Source organism: Scyliorhinus torazame, chromosome 14, assembly GCF_047496885.1.
Source record: "Scyliorhinus torazame isolate Kashiwa2021f chromosome 14, sScyTor2.1, whole genome shotgun sequence".
NCBI lineage: Eukaryota > Metazoa > Chordata > Chondrichthyes > Carcharhiniformes > Scyliorhinidae > Scyliorhinus > Scyliorhinus torazame.
In genome coordinates, this window is record NC_092720.1 from 121,041,257 (window position 1) to 121,047,288 (window position 6,032).

The window sequence follows — 6,032 nt, forward strand, 5'->3', positions numbered from 1 at the left end:
CAACCCCCCCCAACACACTCACTCCCCCCTCACACACTCACCTCTCACACACATAGGGCGGCACTGCTGCTGCCTCACAGCACCAGGGACCCGGATTTGATTCCAACTTCGAGTGACTGTGTGGAGATTGCACTTTCTCACCGTTTCTGCGTGGGTTCTTTTGGGTGCTCTGGTGTCCTCCCACAAACCAATGATGTGCAGGTTAGATGCATTGGCTATGCTACATTGGCTCTTGGTGGAGTTACGGAGATAGTGTGTGGTTTGGGCCTAGGTAGGGTGCTCTTTCAGACTGTCGGTGTAGACTCGAAAAGCTGAATGACCTCCTTCTGCACTATAGGGATTCTATGATAGTTTATCCCCCTCTCACAATCACTCACCCCTACCTCACACACACTCACTCCCTCTATCACATACAGTATCCTAACCTCTCTTTCACAAATACTCAGCCCTCTCTCTTGCTCCGAGGCCTTCCTTAAGCTTCCACCCACCACCTTGCTCCGAGATTCGCTCTGGACGCTCCCCGCTGTCTGAGGCGCGCGATGGTATGCCCTCCGCTCTGAGGTCTGTACTGGACAACACTCAAAGGCCCGTGCTGGATGGCCCTCCTCTCTGAGGCCCTTGCTGGATGACCCTCCAAATCTGAGGCTCATTCTGGACCCACCATGCTCCGACACCCATTCTGAGTTCCTTTCTGAGGCCGTCTCTTCACTTCACTCCACTGTTCATGCACGCCGAATCAGAGGCTAGCTTCTCCGGAAACTAGTGTCTGACTGGGCAAGCAGCTCTGCAGCATTTTTCAAGTGTGCCTCCCATCAGAGCCCCCGTCTTGTCACTTCCTCTTCTCAGCAGAAAGCACATAGCTCCTTTTGATGTGGTGAGAAGCTGTCAACCATAGCAAGAGTGTTTATAAACATCAAAGCAGGGTAATTGAGATGCATTCAAGTGTGAAGGGAAAGATAGACAAACTCACTAAGCAGCTGTGTCTGGACCAATACATCTGCCAACCACTGGCTAGTGAAATGTATTACTCTGTGAAGTGGAATGGAAGATTCGCATTTCAAAGGCTGTCAAGGGATTCGAAGCCCTTTGAAGTGTACTTGGCTTTGGATGAAGTCTCTGACACTTTTAACAGCTGCCGCTTTAAAAAGGTCTGAGGCAGCAGATGTTAGGGAAGGGTAAATGAAAATGCAGCGATTTTTCATTCTACTGCCCGGACTGCTCTTTAGCTTTCAGGCACGGGTGACTGATGGGGGTCTCTGATTGGGGATGTGTGGTTCTGATGGGGGAGGGTCAGGTCATCCTCCTGCGTGCTGTGGAGGGTGACCAGTTATTCCTGTAGTGGGGGAGGGGCTTTTGCTGGACTTTGGGGGGCACCGCAGTTATGCACTGACCCATTGACCCACCTCGAAGTCCACCACATCAGGGCCATGCTTGGACGAAGTTGTACCAAAGCCCGCACGGAGGATTTCCCGCCATGGGGTTGGTACATAATGGGAGGGGGAAGGCGGGGGAGGTGCTGATCAGAGGGATTGGTGAATCAGGCTTCCAGCCCGTTCATCAAATGGAAATGGATACAAATCATTGATTTACATCCTCCTACCGCTGTGGGGCAGATAGTGCGCTAAGGCCCCCAGCAGGGTTCATTTTTCCCTTGATGCCCCATTCTCCACCGATCGACATCCCGCTACCGGAGTTGGAAAATAGAGAATCCAGTCCTCTTTTTCCTCTTGGCCAGCCAATCAATGTGAATATGTTATCCCGTTTGAGATTTTAGTTCATTCTATATCCATCCAAATATGTTCAGTTTAGTGTCTCATCCAAAATGAACAGTAGCACTTGAAATGAAATGAAAATCACTTATTGTCACAAGTAGGCTTCAAATGAAGTTACTGTGAAAAGTCCCTAGTCGCCACATTCCGGCGCCTGTTCGGGGAGGCTGGTACTTCCTCAGTACTGTACCGAATTTAGGGCAGGACGGTTAGCACTGCTGCCTATGGCACTGAGAATCCGGCCCTGGGTCACTGTTCGTGTGGAATTTGCACATTCTCCCCGTGTCTGCGAGGGTTTCACCCCCACAACCCAAAGATGTGCAGGTTAGGTGAACTGGCCACGCTAAATTGCCCCTTAATTGGTAAGAAAATAATTGGGTACCCTAAATTTATTTTAAAAATAAGAATTTGCTGCAGATACTCATTTTACTGTCTCAATTGGCTCAATTTTCTGTAACGAATGTTCCTTTCGCTGTAATATAATTTTGTTTCTTGCTGTAACAGTGGCTCATGCACTTGCTGAGAAACCAGGTGGTGCTCAGCAAGTAAGTTCATTGCAGTGTTTTAAAACATTTAAAAAAAATAAATTTCGAGCACCCAATTCATTTTTTCCAATTAAGGGGCAATTTAACGTGGCCAATTCACCTACCCTGCACATCTTTGCGATGTAGTGGCGAAACCCACCCAAACACGGGGAGAATGTGCAAACTCCACATGGACAGTGACCCAGAGCTGGGATTGAATCTGGGACCTCGGCACGGCGAGGCTTCATTGCATTGTAAGCCTACTTGTGACACTAATAAAGATTATTATTATATTTAAAAAAACTTAGAGGTGCAATTCGACAGGCATTTTTCCCTGACGAGTAGCTGTGCAAAAACAGAAAGCAGAATTTGACTTTTGCAAAGTTTTGTGCTGGTAAGAATTTGTTCAAATTTTATTTAAACTTCTTAATTACACAGTTAGACACGAGGTGATAGAACAAAGATCCTTTGTAGTGTGTATTGTGAGTAATGTGCTGTAATGGTTCACCTGGTATGCAAGAACAGCCCATTTGCACTACGTTTCAGAATGTGTCTGTATTTGGGGAACAATTGTCTCAGCATCAAAGTAAGGGAAAGTAGTGGGTTTCTGGATTGTTCCAACTCCATTTGTGTTTTTTAAAATTCATTTTAAAAATGAATTTGTTGCCAATCTATAATTGTCCTTGAGAAGGTCGTGGTGAACTGCCTTCCTGATCCGCTGCGGTCCATGTGGTATAGGTACACCCACTGTGCTATTAGGGAGGGAGTTCCAGAATTTTGACCCAGCGACAAGGTGTGACTTGGAGAGAAATGTCCAGGTGGTGGTGTTCCCATGTATCTGCTCCCCTTGACCTTCTAGACGGTATTGGTTGTGGGTTTGGATGGTGCTGCCGAAGGAGCCTTGGTGAGTTCCTCCAGTGCATCTTATAGATGGTACACACTGCTGCTACTGTGCTGTTGGAGTGTTGTTGGAGCTGCACTCATCCAGGCAAGGGAAGAGTATTCCATCACACTCTTGATTGTGCCTTGTAAATGGTAAACAGGCTTTGGGGAGTCAGGAGGTAAATTATTCACTGCAGGATTCCTAGCCTCTGACCTGCTCTTGTAGCCACAGTATTTATATGGCTTGTTCAGTTCAATTCCTGGTGAATGGTAACCTCCAGGATGTTGATAGTGGGGGAATTCAGTGATGGTAATGCCATTAAATGTCATGGGGGCGATGTTTTAATCCTCTCTTATTGGAGATAATCATTGCCTGTCACTTGTGTGGCATGAATGTTACTTGCCACTTGTCAGCCCAAGCCTGGATATTTTCCAGGTCTTGCTGCATTTGCACCTGGAATGCTTCAGTATCTGAGGAGTCGCAAATGGTGTTGAACATTGTGCAATCATCAGCAAACATCCCCACATCTGACTTTATGTTGGAAGGAAGGTCATTGATGAAGCAATTGAAGATGTATGGGCCTAGGATACTAACCTGAGGAACTCCTGCAGTGATCTCCGAGGACTGAGATGACTGACCTCCAACAACCACAACCATCTTTCTTTGTGCCAGGTATGACTCAAACCAGTGGAGAGATTTCCCCCGATTCTCATTTACTCCAGTTTTGTTGGATCCAAGAGGCAGCATTAGTCCAGGACTCTGGGTTAGAGAGAAGTGGATGACCACCTGCAGGGGCACTAAGGGTGCGTGGGAAAGACTGAGTTACTGCAATTGTCTGATATTTATGCAGCTTTGAAAGTATGAAGTAGACAATAATTCAGTATGTCCTGAGCAAACATTACTACTGTCAAGCAAGAAACTATCCAGAGAGAGGGAGGGAGAGGTGAACAGACTACAAGAATAGGAAAGTGGTAGTAATAGGGGATTACAGTTTATCATTTTTACAGTCATGACAATGACTGGGGATACAGTTTGTCTTGAGTGAGTCTCTTCAAATGGTTTGCAGGCTGCTGTTGATTTTTCCATTCCAGCAGAGGCCTAACATCCATCTTTCCAATTTAAACATGTTCCATATGTGCTTCAAGTTGTGAGGTACTTGCCAATGAAGAAAAAGAATCTCACATTCTGACAGCTAGTTGAAAGATAGTGATCGGTTACTCATTGCAGGATGAAATGTGTGATTCTTGTTGTTGTGACCCCCTCGGAGGTCTATGCACCATCTGTTTCCCCGTGACCACCACAGGGAATGAACTCTCCCGGTAAAACGGGGCGGAGCTTTCCCTTAACAAGAATCTCATTGTATAAAAACCTCTACCTGGGTGCAGGTCGAAAATGTGACCCTTCGGGGTGAGGAGAATTAGTTATGTATACCAAATAAATCTGTGTTCATTTTACATCCTACCGCACATTCCTGTGTGTCTCTTCATTGGATTCTACATTTGTGTAGTTATTGCATGTGGGATTCATGAAGATCTTCAATCTATCTTAAGTGTTTTTTGCAGCAATGATAGTATTGCAGATTTGTCTTTCTACCTCTTGCCACTGGTTCTTCTTTCCCAAGTATTTTTTGAGTCTCATTCCAGACTGCACTCACGTTCTCAACCTCATCCTTGATCGTGGAAGTAAGCATGGTGCAAAGGGAAGAGAGGTAACCACATGAAACTTATTTAAAATGAATTTACGGGATCTGGGTTTTGCTGGTTAAGCCAGCATTTACTGCCCATTCCTAGTTACCTTTCAGAAGGTGGTGGTGAGCTGCTTTCTTGAACTGCTGCAGTTCCTGAGGTGTAGGTACACCCACTATGTTAGGGAGGGAGTTCCAGGATTTTGACCCAGCGACAGTGAAGGAACGGTTAAATATTTCAAAGTCAGGGTGGTGAGTGGCTTGGAGGGGAACCTCCAGATGGTGTTCCCCCGTATCAGTTGCTCCTATCCTAGATGGTAGTCGTTGGAAGGTGCTGCCTAAGGAACTTCGCTGAGTTCCTGTAGATGGCATACACGGCAGCCACAGTTCATTGGTGGTGGAGGGATTGACTGTGGAAGGGGTAGCAATCGAGGTGGCTGCTTTGTTCGCTTCCTGCACTCCCGGATCTTCCGACACCTCAAATATCGCTATCTCCGGACTCGGCTACCAGAGCGTCCAAGACCTTGGACATAGCCTTTGCAAAGCCCTGCCAGAATTCGTTAAGCGCCGGGCATGCCCAGAACATATGGACATGGTTTTCTGGGCTTCCTGAACACCTCGCACATCTTTCCTCAACCCCAAAGAGCTTGCTCATTCTCGTCGTCGTCATGTGTGCCCGATGTACGACCTTAAACTGAATTAAGCAGAGCCTGGCACACGATGAGGAGGAATTCACCCTGCCTAGGGCATCAGCCCACAGGCCCTCATCCAGCTCCTCCTCCCACTTGCCCTTCAGTTCCTCCACTGGGGTCTCCTCCACCTCCTGCAGTTCTTGGTAAATGTCCAACACCTTCCCCTCGCCTACCCAGATGCCAGAGATCACCCTGTCTAACCTGCAACGGAAATGTCTCCACCTGTTTTTGAGAAAGGTGCGGACTTGGAGGTATCTGAAGGCGTTTCCAGGCGGCAGACTGAATTTCTCCTCCAGCGCCTTCAAGCTAGGGAAAGTCCCATCTATGAACAGGTCCTCCATCCTTTTGATGCCTGCCCTGTGCCAACTTTGAAACCCGCCGTCTACCTTGCCCGGGACAAATCTATGATTATTCCGTATCGGGGTCCAAACTGAGGCCCCCTCCTCCTTCCTGTGCCTTCTCCACTGACCCCAGACCCTC